The sequence below is a fragment of the Podarcis melisellensis genome (genome assembly GCF_964234715.1).
Source record: "Podarcis melisellensis genome assembly, chromosome: 11".
NCBI classification, from domain to species: Eukaryota; Metazoa; Chordata; class Lepidosauria; order Squamata; family Lacertidae; genus Podarcis; species Podarcis melisellensis.
Genome location: NC_138543.1, coordinates 32,021,797 through 32,044,012, shown reverse-complemented (window position 1 = coordinate 32,044,012; position 22,216 = coordinate 32,021,797). Strand labels below are relative to the sequence as shown.

Here is a 22,216-nt window from a genome sequence, read left to right as displayed (position 1 = left end):
TCCATTTTTTCAGATTGTATTATAATATGCAAATCTCTGCTGCATGCTTATGCTGCCACTGTGGTGTCCTCACCCAAAATGTACAGCGAACAAAGAAAGCACCCCCAAAAATAGAAACGCACAAATTTATTTGGTAACAGACAAAATCACTAATGTATTAAATTGCAGCCACTATTTCCAAGTACAAAATACATTCTTTTCCTTTTTTATATAAAAAAGATAAGCATCAGAAAATGGTAAATAGGAATGCACTGAAACCGTACACAGGTGCAGGATCTGATTTGTGTGATAGATAAATAAATAACAATCCGCACAGTGTGTATGACCATGAGGTATAGCCAGTGAAAACTCAGTGACTGCATTCAGATATGAAAGCAAAACATTGTTTGCTATTGTGAACATAAGCAACCCCAGGCTAGTGTACTCCCTCCTCTCCTTCCATATGTAAGGGATAGAGATCAAGTACTTTCCTGGATTGCTGTAAACAGTGGTTTGCCATTATATCTGAATACACCCAATAGGAAGCTGTATATAGGCTTATATTAGTTTATGCATGAACATGCATATTTAACTATATGATACAAGATGTTCCTGTGTACTAATGCTTTTTGAAGCCTATTCATTAGCTTCATGTATTAATCATTGTGTGGATTCTATTAATATATCACAAGGATCAAACTCTCCATACAGTTTGAATGTCTGCATTCTTGCTGATTTTCTCACTATAGTCGTTGTACTCACACCCACCTACCCACAATTATTAAAAGTTTTCAGTGAAAAAATAACATGCAATAAAATGAATAATGTGAATAATGTGCTTTCCCCTGAGCAGGCAGGCAAATGCCATTGAACGTTGTCTTATATGTTCACAATCCTTTCTTTAGTTATTTATAATTAGAGTTTTTTTGTCTGTAGAGTATTTTGTCTGATTTGTTTTATGGGGTGCTTTTTGCTCTGTGGTTTGGACTTCTGAGCTGTCCTCCCACTTTGAGTTTTACAGACCAGAAATGTCTGAATGTCTTTATCCTTTCTTAATTCCCCGAGGGAAATTAAACTGCTTCTATGTGCGGCATAGCAACAGAAGTCTACACAGACAGCTAAATAATATGCAGTTTGGTGCTTGGTATAATTGTGCATTGAGTTCAATCAGTTATTTATTTGTTTATGAATTAACTCCTTGCCATGATGCTTTCATACAATGAAGTGAAAGGAAAATGCCGGGTGGGGAGGGGTGTGTGGCTGCGGGACAGAGCGCAGGCTATGCATGCAAAACGTTCTAGGTCTTGAGCTAGATCAGGATCTTGCAACTTTCTTTCCCATAGCTAGTTTGCTGTTGTCCTTGGGAGGGTGTGATGAACCTCAGCCATCTTCTCAGTCTTGCAGCTGCAGAGTTGGGTGCGAATTGTCTCTGCCTCCTCCACCATTTCAAAGTTGGGAAGAAGACTAAGGTCCCTTTGGCTGCTGGAGCAAATTCCATGGTGTTGGGGCAAACTGAAAAGCCCTTGCTATCCTTTCTAGTTTCAGACATAGGGAGGGGAGCGGGTAATTGTTCATGAGCTTCCAGTGATGACAAGTGCAAGGATTCTGGCAGTTGCAACCAAGGTGAGCCAGAATGTTTGATACCGGACATTCATAACTGGAATGGTTAAGAGCTGGAGGGAGAATCGGATTTGAACTGTAGTGGCCATTTCCTTGACTTAACAGCACCCCCAAGTTTCTGTAAGTTGGAAAATATGAAGTACCCATATTAGATTAAGGTAATTGGTATTCTTTGACAGATTTGTAGAATCCAAATATTTGCCTATGCGTTGACCACTTTATGCTATATGTGGTTGACCACCATATGTTAACTGTTCATTTGTAATTGTTGGTTAAATTCTACATTTATTTTTCTTCTGTCTCAGCAAAGGCACTAGGATCTTTGTATGACTTTCACAAACATAGTGAGGGTTCAAAATATTCATAATGATATTTCATATCATCAGATTAGTTAAAACATTTTCATCTCCTTCAGCTGCAAAATCATTTGCAAAAGTGCCTCAATCCATGAGGCGCACAGTTTAATCAGCATATTTGATTTCCAGAGAGTGTTAGCATAAAGATTTTGGATTTGCATTTTCACATTTTTTTAAAAAAAAATCTTTTAAGAAAACCTATTGTCTGCTTATTTGGCTTATTCCTTTAGAAATGTTGAATTGCAGAGTGGAACTTGGTTTAAATTGTTCCAGACATTGAAAATAGTGTTCTAACGTGAAAGCATCTTAAAAGGAAGAAGTTTTGTTCCAGCAAAAATACAGCAGTAAATTATCCTCCTCAGACCATTTTGGTTTCCCTGGGATTTTGTTCCCACCATTGTGAGATGAGTAAGCAATTGACATTAAATTGTATGGCCTGTAATTCGTGTTGTCCCAAAGCCATAGCACAAGCAAGCCTGCCTTTCAGCCAAGGCAAAACAACCGATTAGGCAAGACATTCTGAATCCCTGGACTGGGTCTTCCTGCTGGGTCTTCACAAGCTTTGGCATATCTCCATATTGGAAAAGCTAGAATTTCTGACTCAGCTGTTTGTGCATCATCAGGAACAACGTTAGCAAATAGCAAAGACAGGAAAATTGAGGACTTAATGTGGCCAAAGAAACACAAACACCAGGAAATGTAAAATCTGGGAATTTCCAGGTAACTGTACACAAGCAGTTCATAACAAACCAACTGTTGCTGCTGTACTAGTCTCAGGGGATAGGGAGCGCACAAAGTGTTGAGAGTTGGGGTAGTTGGTGTTTTTTTTTTGCTGGTCCACCACCTGTTGGTAGTGAAAATGTTTGCCTCAGAATAGCTTTTCTCTTTACCTAGCAAAGACCTAAGTATTCTTCTAACTTGCCTGATGAAGAGTTCTGCCTTCCTTAGAAAGTTGCGTATTCCTACAAAGTAAATAGCTTTTTACCTATTTTATCTCTCTAAATGCAGTGAGAAATATTTCATTCCTGGCAGTCTTTCAGTTCCTCAATAACCTGAAGATTTGGTTTGTCTGCGGAGAGATGGATTGTCAGAGCACCCTAATCTCAGAATAGCAATCACAGTTTGGAGGGTGAGATTTTTGTTCTGTGATGGTTCAAATAATGAAAGGAAGCACAGAAAATACAATCACGTTGCACCAGGAGATGAGAGGATTCTGCACCTGGACCCCATGGGTTATCATAATGTTTTTACAGGAAGGTTTACATGGCTCAGCAGCACAAAAATTTTTGTTTTCAAGAAAAAGCTCATAGAGGTTTTTCGTTTCTCATAGTACTTTACTAGGCAAGGCTTGATCTGCCAATTTGAAGTTGGCCCCTGTCACAAGAATGAGGCTCAAAACTTAGCTTTATCCCTGAGTTGTTGCATTTTGAATGCCTTGCTGAGATCTATAAAAGCTTAGATTTGTGTTTTAAATGCTAGGTAGAATGTCATTCTTGAAGAATGTTGGAAGGGGGGGAAAAAGATACCTATACATTTTCTTCCCCATTAACAGAACCATCTTTGCTGGATAAAGAGTAAACAACTCGCAAAGCCTCAGGGTTTCAGCTATGCAGAGATTTGTTAACTTGAATCAGTCAAGCAAGACAGGTACCTAAGAGGGGGTCTGATGCGCCTATGTTCGTTGATTTAATCAGAGTTAGTTTGGTTCATTATTCTCATATCGATTTAATTCTTGCTCTTGCTCTTGTATTGATCCCAACTGTGTACATAAGGGACATTTAGACAACAGTTATTGTCTTTTATTCAGTAAAGAATCAGTCAAGAAAACATGACAGCAAACTATTAAATTAAGCATATTCTCCAAGGAGTGCTGCCTAGAGGCAGCATCTGAAAACAGACAAAGGCCTTTCCCACTTCCTTTGACTTTCTGCCCTGCAAATATTTTGTATAGATGATACTGGCATTGACCCCGGAGGTTACACATGAACAAATCTAAAGCCATACTTACATTAAATTAACACTGCATGGTAGCTCCCTCTGCCTGGCAAGCCATTTGTCTACAGCAACCTGCCATGTAGTATTGTGCAGTAATGCTAGGTTTCCCCAGGTGGCCAGTTGGCAAAGACTAAAGACTAAGGTTCACGTTTGCATGGAACAATCTGTGCATGTGCAGTTGTATGCAGACTGGTTCAATGTGCATCTCCAAGGAACATGCATAGTTACACTGAATATTATAAATGTGAAAAAACAGCAAACACAACATCAGTTACAACATTAAAAATGAACAGTATACATCAGGGATGTCCAACCGGTCGATTGCGATCGACAGGTCGATTCCCGGGTGATAGTGGTTAATCGCGGTCTACGCGGGCTCACTTTCCTTTGTGGGGGAAAAAGAGCAAAGGCCTACCTGGATCATACCAAAGGTCCATCTAGTCCAGTCTCCTGTTCTCACAGTGGCCAACAAAATGCCTAATGGAAGCCCACCATCAGGCATTTGTGCTCTCCAGCAACTGATAATTAGAGGCAAACTGCCTCTGGTCCTGGAGGTAATACATAGCCAGTATGACTAGGAGCCATTTTTCTCTAAATGTGACTGAAAAGGGCTGCCTCTCAGACCCCTGTTTCCCCAAACTTTTGCTTACACTCATTTGCCCACCATGGATCAGATGTCTGAAAAGGGCTCGTATTTGTTCTGTAAATACATTTAAATAGCTACATGATCTTCTGGTAGATTTTGTTGGCAGTTGTCATACTACTCAAGATAAGCTGTTGTAGAACAGGTGGTCTTGCCTTTGCACAAATGCAGGTTTGGCACTGTGCTTTTATAGCCCATCTTCCTGTTCTGCCTCTCTGTGATATCAAAATTTGCAATATAGCTGCTTCTAGAACATTTGTCACATGCATCTCCAATCAGAAGATCTGCATGGCTAGAAACCCTAAGTAGGCTTGTCTGTCGTAGATTTAAGGAATACAGCTGTCTCCTATCTAGAAGAGACTACATTTAGCCATTGCTGTCTGCTGGCAACTGCTTCTCGATTCATTTCCTTCAACCTCTTGTCTACCAAACACATTACTCTTTTTGTTGCTGTTTTGGCTACCACGAATGATTTAGAGGAGAGGGGAGGAAGAATTGCGGCCAATTTCACCAGCCAATACTATTGATGGTAGTTTTATGAAAGTTCCCCTGTGCTTGGCATAATGGACTGATTGATTATACTTTGTACACATCTCTTCTTTGCTCCAATGGATAGATGTGAAAAATAGTTTTGAATGCATATTTTAACACTTTTTAATGTTGAAGTTGTGTTTACTTCTCTGTTTACTGCTGCTGATTCTCCAATCCTCATAACAACCTGATTTGCACATAAAACTAAGTCAAGATATGACTTGGCATGAACATGTGGATTCCTGGAGAGAAAAGTGAGGCCACCTGGTCCCTCCCACAGTCCTCCTGCTACTGCAAACTAAGCCATGGTTTGGATTAGCATACTCTTTGAACCTGGGCTCATGGTTTGTCTCACTTCAGAAAAATCATGAGCTGTAAACAAGATGTGTAATTTGTTTACAGCTTGTGGTTTGTCTGGAGGAGACAAATCACAAGCTGAAGTTTGGACAATGTGCTATGCCAAACCATGGCTTAGCTCACAGTAGCACAACAGCAGCAGGATGGAAGACTGCAGGAAAAGCAGAGCAGCCACAATTTCCTCTCCAAGAGCCCATGGTTTGGTTTAGTTTTACATGCAAACTGAGTCAATATGTACATCTTCTTGCAGGATGTAAATGAATACCTCCATGAGTGATGAATATCCAAAATGAATGTGTTTCCTGATATCCTCCCCCCCACACACACACCGATCCTTACAGAATAATAATTTCTGTAAAGTTTTCCTGCAGAAATAGTACTGCAGCAACAAAAGAGATTATGCATGAAGTATCCCAGGTTTTGTAGCAGATGGGGGAAAATAATATAGACCACCTAAATTCAGTGCCTTAAGAGCAAGCCTTTAGACTAATTCTGACATGCTAGTCATCCAGGAAGTAAATAATTATTACAATTAGGATCAACATGTTGGCATTCCAGATTCCTTCCAGCAAAATTGTAAACATAGTAATAACCTGTCTTGAGAACTGGGTGCCTTGAATTTATTAGTAATTTTAACCCACATAAATCTATATTCTATATGCCACCGCAAAACTTCATAGGAACATGCTAAAAGTTCTTAAATGCCTCTCACTGAATCAAGACACATGCCCTGAATCCCTGAATACTGAATTCAGCAGTGAGAGTTACCGGTACATGGACTTTAGATCAGACTCATTCCATATGCTTGAGAGGACATAGCTGGATTAGTGAAATCCGTGGATATAATTAGTCCCTATTATTAATATGCTAGTTCTTGTGAACCACCTCCTGGTGATGAAGTTTGATTGGGTTTTTCAGACCAATGCTTTTTATGAGCTAATATTTGATTCAGTTGCTGAAAGTAGACTGTCGTGATCCCTACAGAACTATTGTAACACACACCACTCAGTAGTGCTATTTACTCAAAACTTGTCTCATAGTTGTGAATTTAATGACGTGATTGTGTGAAAGACTGTGTGAAAAGCCCAGCCACAGGATCATAATAGTCTGGGAGAGCCAGCACTCTCACAGATCAAGGAATCTATTACCTTTAAGGAATGCCTACATAGAAGCTTCCATGCTCTCAGTTTGGTGCTTAAGAGCATAACTTAGAAGTGCAAGAATCAGTATCAATAATAAAAAGTTCCATGATGTATGGAATGTTGCAGACTCCCGCCTGCCTCTGACCCCATCAATATCCTTGTGTGCAGATGAAAAACCAGTTCAGTTCAGTTCAGCTATTGCAGGTGCATTACAACACATCCCATTCTGATTCCATATGCCATACATGGCATTAACTGTACATGGGCCCTCAAGTTTTTATGGCAAGAATTGCTCTATAAGTCTGCAAAAAGGAACCTAGTTTTTCATGTTATCTCCTTGGTTTGTTTCCTACATTTATAAAACTCCAATATGTAGTACAGTGGTACCTTGGTTCTCAAACTTAATCCGTTCTGGGAGTCTGTTTGACACCCGAAACCATTTGAAGACCAAGACTCAGCTTCCGATTGGCTGCAAGAGCTTCCTGTACTCATTCAGAAGCTGTGTCTGATGTTCGGCTTCCAAAAAACGTTCACAAACTCGAATACTTACTTCAGGGTTTGCGGCATTCGGGAGCCGATTTGTTCGGGAGCCAAGCCGTTTGACAACCAAGGTACCACTGCAAATTGTCACCCCTTTCACACACCACTTGCAGGAATAGGCAAAGCATTGTGAAGGAGCCTGCAGGTTGTGCCTTTGGTCTGATAGCAGGAGCTTTACAAAGCACCAGAGTGCTCTCACCCTTTTATCAGGGTTGGTTTCTCACTTGGAGTTCTCTGTGGTTCTGTAAATGCCAACTTGACGCAACCTGCCTCCAGCCTTACCCTTCTCTGTGGGATCTGGCATCAGACCAGAACATGACTCTTACATAGACCCTTTTGTGTAATTGGAAATCCTGTGTGATGGTGTTCTGCCTTCTGTTGAATGCAAGCGGGGCCAGTGGAAATCTGATGTTGCAAAAAATAAAACCCTTTTGTAGCTTGTAATTATATTATATTTGCATACTTCAATTATAAATATATATAGTTCAATTATAAATATATATATGTAGTGATAGTGTGGTCTCCAGAGTAAGAACATCACTATTGTTCAGTATTAGATGCCCCAAATTCAGCAAGATTATAGAAGCCAGTGCAATTTTGTCTGTCTAAGCTTAATCATCTCCCGTAAAGATCCCAGAAATAGTTTAGCTATTTCCCCAAAATTAGCTTTTGAGCAATCACACGTGCCAGGTACTTATTTGTGCAGATGTGTGCAGTGGCACACAAATAGAGAGATAAGTTCTGTAACATGAGAAGCAAATAGCACTACTCAGATGACAACAAAAGTGCCACACTGAAAACGTTGTGCTAATGTTCTGGTTTGGGATGGAGATGCAGAGATATTCCATGCAGTAACAACAGCTATCAAACAGAAGATAATCTTTTTTTAAAAGGAAAGACATATGGAAAACTGTTACATATGAGTTTATCCTCAGAAAAAGTTCTTCTCATTGATTTTAAATATATGTTTGTACTTCATGTTAATAGGATAATAATCATATCATTACTTAGATTCTGCTTTGCATTTGTTACAATTACCTTTCTTGTAATTAGAGTTCTAAAACTCTGTAGGGAGTAAAATTTGTTAATTTCTGCCATTTCTGTCTTGATTTTTTTAAAAAAAACTCTAAATGATTTCAGTCTGTGAACTATGCCATGTTTTCAAATGTCATATTTTTCAGCATATATATTGAATTCCAGCTTTGCAATGTAAATAGTGACACACACACCTAGTTAATGAAAGACAGCAGATGAAAGCTTTCCCTGTGATGCTAAACCATAAACATACAATTGCTGTTTATCCTTTGGAAGGGGAAAGCGAAAGCCTCAAGTGAGAAACTGATGCCTGACAAATGTCTGCCAGCCATTCTTCCTGTTCTCCTGTCCGGAGCTGGGGAGCAGGGGGAGAAAGATTAGGGAATTGAAACTTGCACTGGCTTTCAGAGAAGAATAACCCAAGAGAGATGGGACATTAGTGCTTCCCAGGTTCATCTGGGCAATACTGTGTTATTTTACATGGGTTGCATCTGGTCTACATATGCCCTGTGTGTTATTTATTTATCAATCTTTCCATTGATATCCTGACTTTCTGTGAGAAACAGACTTAAAGACAGCTTATAGTGATTCAGCAATAAAACAATAAATTAAAGTCACTCCATTGTCAAATGAAAGAAAGAAAAAGAAAGAAAGAAATAATTTCACTTAACACCTCACTTCTCTTTATACCAGTCACATTAATTTGCTTTGTACTGCAGTCCTGAACATGTATTTGCTTCAAAATCAGTAGGGTTGGTAAATACCATTTAGGAGAAATGCATGCTTTAGTCTTGCAAAGGGCTTCCATCAATTTTGGGGGTCGATCAGTCCAACTTCCTGCCAAGAATGCAGCTATGAATTCTTCATAAACTTGCAAAGTGTAAATTATTTAACTTGGAAGCAGGTTTCCTGTCTGCAAACAAAGGAAGAACTGACAGCAGAATGCTCTCTGAATTGCAACTAGACTGGTACTTCATCCCTTGGTGTATATTAACATCCAGAGAAGACTCACCTCTGCTCTGTCTGTCCTTTCTATCCAGCTATGGAATTAATTATCTCTTGGTAGAGTGATGGCGCACAGCTCTAGAATCATTGTTTGATCCTGAAATATTTAAATTCATTCATCCAGAGAGCTGAATTTTTGTCGGTTTCACAGACCTCATCAATGAACTGGTACAGACAGGTGGCAAAAACATCGGAAGGACAAAGCACACAGGCATGAAAAGGATCCTCACTTCTATCACACTTCAAAGATGAAATAAATTTAATTGTCCAGTAGCACCTTAGAGACCAACTAAGCTTGTTCTGGGTATAAGCTTTCGTGTGCATGCACACTTCTTCAGATACTTCAAAGATGAATATTAACTCAGTTTCCCCTGCCTCTTGGCTTTATGTGGCTAAGAATCCTGCCGAACAGGTATTTATTCTGCCAACTACGGTCTGCTTGCTTTTTTGATGCTACCAACAACTGAGACTGCCAATAGCTACCTACTGTGTAGTACTCTTTTAGCCTTTTGATTTCATCTCTAGCTAAAAAATAGATGAAAGCTGTTCGATCATTGTGATTGCAGCACAAATCCGTTTCATGACCTGGCTAAAATAATTCTATATAGAATTGTGGGATAGTAGGGGAAAACACTCATTTGGGGAGAGAAAAGAGAGAGAAGCTACCTGAGCTTGCACCGATATGAATGAGAATACACAGGTGATGAACCAGAGGCTCCTGGAATGCTAGCAAGTTGGGAGCATAATCAATTCACCTTTTTTAAAAAAATAAATGTTACCTTTTTAGAAGCCAAATTAAATCTTACTTTGTTGAAGCAAACAGGTAAGACTGATTATGTCCACTTAAATTAAATTACCACACTATCTGAATCACTGCAAGTTCTTAATGGTGCTATCTGTTGAGAGCCACTTGTGAAACCAACAAACTCCTCTCATTCAAATTTCATTCAAATGCATGGGATTTGAACATTACATTTTAGCATTTCCTATGTAGAAGGAGTTTGGGGCTATATCCAGGATTCAATATTTTTACTTGGCCTTTGAGGGCCAGGAGAAGGTGAGGCACCTGAGACATCGCTGTCTCAGGTGCTTCACCTTTAGAGTGAATGAGTCTTGACCGTTTCAGTGCAACCACCAGAGAGAAGGCATTTGTATACTAAACGGAGGTCTTGGACTTTCTAGTTTGGTTTTTATGAACCAACCACCTCAGCTACTTTGATGGAGGGGTTTAATGTAAAGGTGAAGTTTTTTGAAGATGATATCTGCCCTCCCTCAAACTTTTGTTCCCCCAGTTCAGCAAGATGAACATTCTAGATTGAGAGGTGACAGATCAATAGTGGCTGCTGGGCGTATTCAAGAAGGCATTCCGTAGTGATGTATCTAAATAAGAAATCATGAGCGGAATGACCAACATTATTGAGTTTGCTTAAGATTATTAGCTGCTGTAGGGTTGCTGGAAGGGAGAAAGTATTGAGCACCAGCATATCATTGTAAATATAATTTTAAAAGACAAAGTAGAAAATATTGCAATATTGGTGGATAGTTTATGTTGTATTGGGTTTGTAAAAACTCTTGTCTAAAATGCTAGGCAAACCCAAACGTTTGTGCTGTGTATATACTTTTTTGTGGTTTTGACTAAGTAATCAGATCCCTTTTCCCCCTCCCTACTGAGACAGTGGCTGTAAAACGATTTCTCAGTCTAGATGTGTAGTCTAGTTCCTTTATGCAGGAATGAGCTTAAGTGTAAATGAACCACAGGAATGTATGTCTCTTGTTAACTCACCTCAGGCTTGTGAATATTTTTTTTAATGGTATATGGATTTAATTCTCAAAACTTGAATTGTTGACAAGCAGGCAGAAATGTGTTTTAACTACATATAATAATTATATATCACTTTGTTAATTCTCCTAATGTAATAATATTAAACTGAATATACTTGTTGCCACCGCTTATTTTTACAATATTAAATTTAGTTTAAGAAAAGAAGTAGATCTTTATTAAGAAGGGTTAATTCTGGCAAGTATGTATTTGTGAGTTAATTTTTTTATATATATCAATAGCTATCATTCTTTAAATGATCCAGCCAAGCTATATCCAAGCAGATCACAGTTAATTCTTTAAAAACAAAAACTAACCTCAATTTTAAATGTAACTTAACAATTGAAAGCAGCAATGGTGAACATCGTGAAGCCTTCAGTCTAGAACATGCACATATGATTTGTTGAATTAGTGCCTTTAGATCTTTTTTTCAGATGTATTATGCCGATTGTATTTCTGATAAATGCAGGTGCAGTTTTTACTTCTGCCAAACACTTATGCTGGGTAATGAGTGCTGAATTCCTTCTGGACTGTTCAGTTGCCCAGTTTCTTTGAAAATGTCTTTCTAAAATGCACGATTAAGTAAACTCTTCCCTCCCGCCGTATTCCCACACTTCCCTCCTCCCCAGACCATCACATGCATTTAAAAAGCTCCTCTCTCCTAGTCATGTGACAAAGTTAGAAGTGGGGGGTGGCAGAGGCAGATTTAGAGCAGCACAACCAGTTCTGTCGCACTGGGCGCTGAGCCTAAAGGGTGCTGCAGGGTGCTGCAACTATGACATAGTGAATTGAGCAAAATGGAAGATGAGAAGCAGGGATTGCCGAATTTTTGCCTTGCACAAGGTGCAGCTGAAATTTGAAAGACTGAGGTCCACCCCTGGGATAGCAGGCAACCAACTGTGCCTAGTTAAATCTTTGTGGGTCTTGATTTCTGTGTTGAGCTTTGCATTATTAAGTGATGTAATTTTTATTTTTTTTATAAGAAAATCAAAATAATTGTGCTCTTTTTGTTTTCTTTTGTTTCATTCCATGTCTGGTCACAAAGCACTGCTCACAGAGAGATGTGCAGGAAGCCACAAAGTTTTTGTCGTTAAGGCACTCCTACAAGACTGTTTCTAGGGGTCTGTTGGGTCTTGAGAACTTCGTGATTGTGCAGGGCCTGGGCTTAGTCCACAAAAGCCAAGTTTAAGGAAACATCTCAACCATACTGAGTGGGAGACCAGCCAGCCTGTGCTGTTATATACCCAGGGAAATTCCTCACACCCTCCCATTTCATCTGGGTTATATTGTTACTATCTCGTGCCCTACCAATAGCTCCTCATCCTCTTTGTGTCCAGGATTTCATCCAGCTTTTGCTTGGCTTAAAAATGATAATGATTTTGAAGAAGCAAAACATCTCAATAACAAAAATTAAACTGGTTGGATAATTTCAACTTGGCCATAGCCAACATGGTGCTCTCCAGATGTTGTGGATTACAGCAGTCATCTTCTCTGACCATTGGCTGGCTGGGACTGATGAGAGTTGGCATCCAACAACTGCTAGATGCTACCAGGTTGTCTTAAGCAGCTAAGTAATGTCATGATACGGATGCCAGTGCCGCTGTGGGTTAAACCACAGAGCCTAGGACTTGCCAATCAGAACGTCGGCGGTTTGAATCCCTGCAATGGGGTGAGCTCCCGTTGCTCGGTCCCTGCTCCTGCCAACCTAGCAGTTCGAAAGCACGTCAAAGTGCAAGTAGATAAATAGGTACCGCTCCAGCAGGAAGGTAAACGGTGTTTCCATGCGCTGTTCTGGTTCATCAGAAGAGGCTTAGTCATGCTGGCCACATGACCCAGAAGCTGTACGCCAGCTCCCTCAGCCAATAAAGCGAGATGAGCACCGCAACCCCAGAGTCGGCCACGACTGGACCTAATGGTCAGGGGTCCCTTTACCTTTACTAATGTCATGATGTAATGAAGGGGTGTCTATCTTCCTGACTACATTACCATCCAATACAATGGTGATGAGTATTTTACCCCACCCCTCCCATAGAAGAAACCACTACCATGAATATGTTGCTCTGCACAGTGATAGGAGGTGAAGGAACCCCCATAGGATCTGAAAACATGACGGAGTTAGAAATTCTCACCCTGGGAGACACAAAGTTTAGTGGGAAACGTGTCAGTTCCCCATCATTTTCATACAGGGGAGTGATTAACTAATGATAAATTTATATAGAGCAGAGAGCATAACCAAATCCAAGTAGTTTTCCAGTGTAGTTGTTAGAATTTCTAGGAAAACATTTCCTAATATGTGAACCATGCTACAATATACCCCACACTGGGAATTTAAGAACAAAGCCCCAGTAAATATGTCAGCACAGCCTAGGACATGATGGATGTGCCAGCACTGGCAAAAAACCAAGCATCCTACATGTCAGGGTTTCAGGGAGAGAAGAGCAGATGGGGGAGGAGACAGAGAGCGAGGGGGAAGAATCCCAGAGAGATGAGGAGGAGGATGACGATGCCCAAAGGTTCTCCATGAGTCTGACCAGTGAGTCAGAGGATTCCCAAAAGGGGGCTCCCCTGGCCAGACCGAAAGGGGGACAAGGGGGAAACAGTGAGGAGCAGGGGAGAGAAGGGAGAAGCCCCAGTGGGGGTCGGAGGCAGGAGCCGGCTTCTCAGCCGGAACGGAGTGAAGGGGGTGGAGTTACAAGTGTGTCAGAGGGAGCAGAGCAGGAGAGAGACAGGGGAAGGAGATCGGAGCAGGGCGCTCAGCCGGAAGGGGTGGAGAGCAGCACCGAGAGCAGTGTAGCGGTCAAGAGAAAGGTCAGGAGCAACGTACGCGCGCCAAGTTCAAAGGTAGAGGCGCGCGGAAGTGAGGAGAGCCCTGGGGAGGAGCCCGGCCCTAAAGCGAGAAGGGGGGGGGCAGAGGCGTCAGAGGATTCAGCCTCGGGCGAGTCCCGGAGAGGGGGAACTCAGGGGGGCAGAAAGACCCTGCGGAAAAGGAAGGAGAGGAAGAGGTGGTCCAGGGCTAGCCTCTTAAATTGGTGCCGAGGCGGGACAGATTCAGAGGGGACTTCAACGATCTAACGGTACAGATGTAGAGTCACAGAGATGGAGTGTAAATGCAACCATGATCTTCAATAAAGACTTTCTGTAAATAAACCGGATCGGAGTTGGGTCTCTTGTGAGCTGGGACCAAACGGGTGACTCTGACAGTAAGTCCCCTCTCCAGAACGCAAAAATTTTTTTTTTTGCAAAGCTCACCACCGGGAGCAGCCATGAGCGCGGAGGAACAGCTGCTTACGCTGAGGAATCAAGTTACCGAGCTCACAGCTGCAGTCATTGCATCGCAGAAGAAGAATGACGAACTGGACAAGGCTTGCCAGGACCTGCGAACAAGGTGGGAGCAAGCGGCCAGGGCAGGGGTCCCGGGGTCCAGATCGGAGGGCGTTGCACTTGGACGGCGGGGGGGCGCCCTAGTTACGCACTTTAATGGCAACCTTCAAGATTACCCTAACTTCAGAGCGGACATTGTGTATGCACTGCATTTACTCCGTCATGATTTTAAGGATGAGGAGGAGAGAGTGGGGTTCATAATTTCGCATCTGCATGGGGAGGCCAGAGCTTGGCTGCGCAATTTGTGGCGCGAAGATGGCCCTGCCCGCCGCAGTTCTGATGAATTTATTAAAGCGATGGATGCTTGTTTCCAGTCCTCTGTGGATGTGGATATTGCACGTAGACAGATGCACGGACTGCGACAAGGCAAAGCCACTGTGCGCCAATATCACTCCAAGTTCTTTGCATTGCTAACTGCGTTGGGCTGGGAGAAGGATAGTAAACCAGTCAGAGATCTTTTCTGGGAGGGGCTTAGCCCCCCCGTCAAGGATGAGATCGCCAGGGGGGATAGACCCCAGACCCTGGAAGACGTCGTGCATCGGGCTTTGGCTATTGGAATCCGACATGAGGGACGCCCGTGGCACGAGGGGGAGGGACCCCAGGCGCGTGCACCAGCGAGAACCCCCCCTTTTGTCCCCAGGGACTTCAACCAGTCGCACCCCTCGCCCTTGGGGAGGCAAGGTGAAGAGCCGATGGAAATCGGTGGTGCTAGGGCTCAGACACCATCCAGAGCCCCTGTTTCCGGTGCAGTGAAGGCGAAGCCGCCTAGAGGGACCAGGAAATGTTACATCTGTGACAGTGCACACCATATGGCGAAAGAGTGCCCCCAGAGGCTCCAGAAGCACACTGCAGCTCTAGCAACAGTGTCAGCGGAAGTGGTGCAAACGGAGCAGCCTCAGGGAAACGACAGTGCCTGGCTGGAGGCGGAGCTACTGGGGCTCAGCCAGGCGGATCTGTAGAACAGTCCCCAGCACCCTTGCAACGCACAGACCCTTTACCCCCCAAGCCAGCAGTGCAACTCACTGCAACCCTTCAGCTGCCAAATGGACAATCCCTGGAAGTTCCGATCACGGTTGATTCAGGAAGCAACGCGGATTTTGTGGGAATGCAATTTGTCAAGCAGCATGGCATAGCGCTCCTGCCTGCAACGACCCCTCTGAACGTGGTCACAGTGGACGGCAGGAAATTGCTGGGAGGGCAAGTTGTGCAGCAGACGCCTCCCATGGTGATGCAGATTGGAAATCATCGGGAAGTCATTAGCTTCAATGTCACCCACCTGTCAGACACACCCATTGTGTTAGGCATGAGTTGGCTGGAGAGACATAGTCCCGCTGTAGCGTGGTACCAGCGGCAGATCACCTTCTGCTCATCGTATTGTGCTCAGCATTGCATCCAACCCAATCAGGAGGAAGGAGCTGAGCAGCAACTGCACCTGGGCATGGTGCAGGCAGTGCCTCACAAGTACGAGGGATTCTTGGAGGTTTTCTGCGAGAAAGAAGCTGACAAGTTGCCGCCTCACAGGCCTTACGACTGTGCGATCGACCTGGTGCCAGGGGCGCAGCTGCCAACTGCAAAGCTGTATTCCATGTCTGAGGACGAGATGCAAGAGCTCAGAGAATTCATAGAGCAGAATCTGAAGCGCGGGTTCATCCGGGAATCCAAGGCAGTGGGAGGCAGTCCTGTTTTCTTTGTGAAGAAAAAAGACACGCCCCAAAAAAGACTCGTGGTGGATTACAGGTTCATAAACAGACTGACTAAGCCCAAGGCCTTTCCCATGCCCAAGATTGACGACCTCCTAGCGACCGTTAGGAAGGGTAAGATCTTCACCAAGTTGGATTTGCGTGGAGCGTACAATCTCATCCGCATCCGGAAGGGCGATGAGTGGAAGACTGCCATGTTCACGCCTCTAGGCACGTATGAATACAGAGTTATGCCGTTTGGTCTCCAAAATGGCAGCCACGTTTTCCAAGCATTTATGCATCACGTGCTGGCGGGACTCCTCTACAAGAAGTGTGTATGTTTTCTCGACGATATCCTGATTTTCTCGGAATCGCCGGAGGCTCACGAGAAGGATGTAAAGGAGGTCCTACAGAGGTTGAAGGAGCACAGGCTGTACGCCAAGTTGGAGAAGTGCCAGTTTGATGTGACGGAGGTGGATTTTCTTGGCTACAAGCTCTCCGACGAGGGGCTGGCCATGGACAGAATCAAGGTCCAAGCGGTGTTGGACTGGAAGAGCCCACGCAATCGGAAGGAGGTCCAAAGATTCATCGGATTTGCCAATTTTTATCGCAAATTCATCAAAGGTTTTGCCAATGAGACGGCAGCAATCACGGACACCCTCAGTTCCAAAAAGAAGAGGTTCGCTTGGACGGAACAGGCAGAGCGCTCTTTTCGGAAGCTTAAAAGCCTCTTCGCCTCCGAGGAACAGCTACTGCACGTGAATCCCGGCAGACCCATGCGAGTGGAAACCGATGCGTCCGACAGAGCGGTTGGAGCCGTCCTTCTGCAGGAGGATCCGCAAGGCAATTGGAGGCCGGGTGCCTTCTACTCCCGGAAGCTCAGCAAGACGGAGCGGAACTACACCATATGGGACAGGGAGCTGTTGGCCATTCATGCAGCTTTCAAAGCGTGGCGGCACTTCCTCATAGGAGCCAAGCACACAGTGCAAGTCCGCACGGATCACAAGAACTTAGAGTATTGGCGAACGGCAAGGCTGCAGACCCAAAGACACATGCGCTGGGCAGAATTCTTTGCAGATTTCGACTTCAAGATAGAATACATCCCGGGGGACTCCAATGTTATAGCAGACACACTCTCCAGGAAACCGCAATACCTGGAGGAGACGACACCAATTGCAGCGAAGCACATTTTCGCACCGCAGGCGTGGGCGTGCGCGGCTATCGCAGTCGACCTGGACGCGGTGCGACGAGCGTTGCAAGCGGATCAATTTGCACAGTCCAAGATGGAGGAGCTCCGCAGCGGGTCGCAAAGAGACGATGAGTTCCAGTTGCGGGACGGACTCTTAACTCGCAAGGGTGCCCTCTACGTGCCTAACGATGAACTTCGCGCAAAGGTTCTGCAGCAATTGCACGACGCTCCCAGTGCGGGACATTTCGGCAAGGAGAAGACGATAGAACTAGTGGCCAGGGACTTTTGGTGGCCCCAGATGCGGGGAGAGGTGGCGGATTACGTCGCCAGGTGTGACGCCTGTCAGAGGTCCAAACCAGTACACCAGAAACCGGCGGGATTGTTGGAACCGCTGGAAACGCCGCAGCAACCGTGGGAGAGGGTAGCACTGGACTTTGTTACTGACCTGCCCAGCGCCAGGGGCAAGACGGCGGTGCTGGTGGTTGTGGACTTGTTCACCAAGATGGCGCACTTCATTCCTTGTGCCAAGGTGGCGACGGCAGAACAGACCGCCAAACTCTTCATCGACCACGTGTTCAGAGTGCATGGACTACCGCAGTCCGTCCTGTCCGACAGGGGGCGCCAATTTGTTTCCAACTTCTGGAAGAAGCTTCTGGGTATCCTGCACGTCAAGATCGACCTAGCGTCGGCGAGACATCCGCAGACCAACGGCCAAGCAGAGAGGGTCAACGCGATCATGCAGCAGTACCTGAGGTGTTACGCCAATCAGCGACCAGCAGCGTGGGTGGACTACCTGCCGATGGCTGAGTTTGCCTACAACAACACGAAGCACGCATTGACCGGGGTGACACCGTTCTTCGCGAACAATGGCCGTCATCCCAGAACCTTTCCGAGGCTTATAGCACCAGAGGAGGGGGTGCCTCAAGAAGCCGACCAGTTCGCAGCAGAGTTGCAAGAGGTGCACGAGGAGCTGCGGAGACATTTAGAGCTGGCCAAGCAGGCCTATAAGGTGCAGGCGGACAAGAACAGAAGGGCGGGAGAAGACATCCAGGTGGGGGACTGGGTATGGTTAGCAGCCCAAGCTATGCCAGCCAAATCGTTAGCCAAGAAGAAGCTAGGACACAGGCAGCTAGGACCCTACCAAGTTGAGGCTAGGATCAATCCAGTAGCATTTCGCCTGGCCCTTCCGGAAGGCTCCAGAGTGCACCCGGTCTTTCATAGGTCGGTGCTCACTCCCTACAAGGCCCCGCACAGGTTTCAGGAGTCAGTAACAGTACCAGACCCACGCAAAGGGGCACCAAAGAAGGGGGGGTCGCCTAGAGCCGAACCCCTTAACGAGGTCACAGAGATACTGGACTCGAGATGGGGGGAGGAGGGGGTTGAATACTTTCTCGCCAGGGAGGGCACACCAGCCACTGCTAATAGTTGGGTGCCAGGCTACGAGTTAGACGAACCCCTTTTGAAAGAAGAGTTCCATGCACTTTTCCCACATAGACCCATGCCAGCTGAGTACTTTGATGACTGGCTTTTCACACCCACATTGTCAGATAGCACGTTCAGGGGTTTCTCTTCCCCCGAGGGAAGAACACCAGAATCAAGCCCGCCCAGGGGATCGTGCTCGGGGGTGGACACGGAAACCCCTTATTGGTGGGAGGAGCAGCCAGAGGAGGAATGGCGTAAGAGGTGGCTGATAGGTCCTTGGCGGGCAGCACCGGAGGAAGTAGCGATGGAAGCAGAGACTGAGAAGCATTTGGGGGAAGAACCCGAGTTCGAACACGCATACACAGAACTGCCAGCAGAGAACATTGACGTAGACGACCTGTATCCTGAGCCTACCCCCGAAGAGCCGCAGTTTCCACAACCGGCCCCCGGCGAGCGGGAGGGGGGAAGGGGGGGCTTCGAGGGGGGGATGGATGTCAGGGTTTCAGGGAGAGAAGAGCAGATGGGGGAGGAGACAGAGAGCGAGGGGGAAGAATCCCAGAGAGATGAGGAGGAGGATGACGATGCCCAAAGGTTCTCCATGAGTCTGACCAGTGAGTCAGAGGATTCCCAAAAGGGGGCTCCCCTGGCCAGACCGAAAGGGGGACAAGGGGGAAACAGTGAGGAGCAGGGGAGAGAAGGGAGAAGCCCCAGTGGGGGTCGGAGGCAGGAGCCGGCTTCTCAGCCGGAACGGAGTGAAGGGGGTGGAGTTACAAGTGTGTCAGAGGGAGCAGAGCAGGAGAGAGACAGGGGAAGGAGATCGGAGCAGGGCGCTCAGCCGGAAGGGGTGGAGAGCAGCACCAAGAGCAGTGTAGCGGTCAAGAGAAAGGTCAGGAGCAACGTACGCGCGCCAAGTTCAAAGGTAGAGGCGCGCGGAAGTGAGGAGAGCCCTGGGGAGGAGCCCGGCCCTAAAGCGAGAAGGAGGGGGGCAGAGGCGTCAGAGGATTCAGCCTCGGGCGAGTCCCGGAGAGGGGGAACTCAGGGGGGCAGAAAGACCCTGCGGAAAAGGAAGGAGAGGAAGAGGTGGTCCAGGGCTAGCCTCTTAAATTGGTGCCGAGGCGGGACAGATTCAGAGGGGACTTCAACGATCTAACGGTACAGATGTAGAGTCACAGAGATGGAGTGTAAATGCAACCATGATCTTCAATAAAGACTTTCTGTAAATAAACCGGATCGGAGTTGGGTCTCTTGTGAGCTGGGACCAAACGGGTGACTCTGACACTACACATATGTAGATCTTATATAAAGTCTTGGCAAATTGTGCCTCCAATCTGAATTTTTCTTTCTTCAAAAGGAAAAGGGCAAAGTGTTTATTCCCTGTCTTATTAACAATAGCACATATCACTTCGGACATAGATGTTAACATGTAACTGAGATTTAGGTAAACATTCCAAGAGCTTTGAAATATTTAATTTGTTGTCAGAATTCTGAAATTTGTGTGGCTGTAGGAGCATTTATGTTGCATTATCTGTTGTATCACCTCATCATTAGGATAGGCACTCAATCACACTAAATAGTTAGTGGTTGCTTTGCTTTGTCTGTTTAGATGTCTCACATCTGCTTTTTCAGTTTTGTGTGGCTCGTTCTCAGCTGAGAAAACAAATACTTGTCAGTGCTCTTACCTGCGCTTCAATTTGTGGTTCAGCTCTCTGTATTATTCACACAACTCATAAACAGAGTTTGACATTTGAGGGTGCTAAACTGTGGTGAAGTTAGAATTCTTTTTTCATTACATTATTATCCTTCTTTTTCTCCAAGCAGATGAACGCAGTGTGTGTACTTCTTTCCCTTTGTTGTATTCTCACAACAACCTTAGGTTTGTCTGAGAGATAGCCCAATGTCACCCAGTGAAGTTTATAGGTGAGCATGGATTTCAACCTGGGACTCCCCAAACAGACATATTCCCAGGTTCTGGCAGACTCCCAAAGCAGACTTTCTTCATCTGTGGTGGGAATGTTCAAAACATCACTGGAAAAACCACTGTGGGACTATAATATCCCTGATTTGGGGATGTATTTTAAAGTTTTGGTTCCCTGGCAATCCTGCTAGATGTCATAGAGTTCACAAAGCTCCTTTAACTAATGTGGTGGTGGCGGCAGCACAAACTGTATGAGCCAGAGAACGGAGATTCCATTGCTTACTGTGTGTTTAAGAAAACGCTTTGTGTATTGTAACAGTGTGTGGGGAAAAGAGCAATGCCTCTTCATGCCCTTCTGTCCATGCCCCTGGTATCTGTGCATCTGTGCTTCAGAATCAAGATATAAGATGGAAGCCCCAGTGCACTTAGTATGAGGATACGAGGGTCTCACATTTATACCCTGCCTACTGTCATGGAACCCACAGGGATATACATGTTTTTCCCTGGTGGTCTCCCACCTGAACTGGCTAGGCTCATGCCTGCTTAGCTTTGGCAAAATGCTGACCTCCTGTCAAGGGCATCAACTATGGAGGGCTCTGGGTGCCCAAGCACCCACAAAAAATTGTTTGTGGGTGCTCAGCACAAGGCCCCCGACACAACTTCCAGTGCCTCACGAAGCACCAGAAGTCAAGTCTGAAGTCTTGTGAGGTTCCAAGGCCAGGTCACGGGCATGACAGCATGCTGTCATGCGCACCAGGCACCCATAAACTGGGGCCCAAGTCGGCTCCCCTGCCTATTGTTCCTTCATACCATTTGCTTCTTTCAGCTAAACACACATAGGTGCTGCTGGGGGGGGTGTGGCTAGATGGATGTGCTGATGTTGGGAGTGTGGCTAGTTGGCATGGTCTCATTTTACCCTCAGATACTGGGGAGAAGTAGGACGAGGTTGTCCAAAGAGGGCCCTATGATTGCCCACATCTCTTGGTTTGCGTGGAATACCTAGCTTATGTGAAAAGTTACTTGTGTGGTACATAGCAGAAGTTTGGATCATGCAATTCCTGTGCCAGCTGCTTGACTGTATCAACCTGCTAACGACTCTATGAATCAGGATTTATTAGTAAACTGCAGATTTTTTTTTTTAACCGCTGTAATTAAAAGGCAGGCAATGAAGGTAAAGAAATTGGGAGTCTCTAAACACATGCTTCTCAAGGATTTCAAATATGCACAACAGGCCCAAATACACTCTCTAGATTTGAAAGCTCAAATCCTTTTGCTATTGTAAGTTTTTTTGTTTTGTTTTTGATATTTCAACTATTGGCAAGGCAGAAGGTAGAGCTTAAGACCTTGAAATTTAGGACTTTGCTCCTAATGTCAAAATATTAGAAAATAGCTATAAATCTCATGCGAGAAAAATGAGGGGGCAACTCCAGCCAATTTTCAGCTATGCCATGCAGTGGTAGCTGAACTAAATACAGCTTAGCTGTCTTTTCCATTTACTTGCTTGCTTCTGCTTAATTCTTTACGTTGGCATCACAGGTTGGATTGGCATCTTGAGGAAAATGAGAGGGGGGATTCAAATGGAAAAGTGACAACTAAACTATAGCAACC

General features: G+C 45.0%; 1 protein-coding gene and 1 long non-coding RNA gene across 7 annotated transcripts in view; one reads left to right on the top strand and one right to left on the bottom strand.

Annotated features, from left to right (window-relative positions):
• The window catches only part of XRCC4 (X-ray repair cross complementing 4), a 108,662-nt gene that overhangs the window by 84,283 nt on the left and 2,163 nt on the right, over positions 1-22,216 (top strand). The window lies entirely within an intron of this gene.
• LOC309380374 lies at positions 9,462-21,051 on the bottom strand. The gene is made up of 2 exons (XR_014172892.1): positions 19,971-21,051; positions 9,462-13,431 (listed from the first exon to the last, which is right to left on the bottom strand). It is a non-coding gene; the product is annotated as an uncharacterized lncRNA (long non-coding RNA).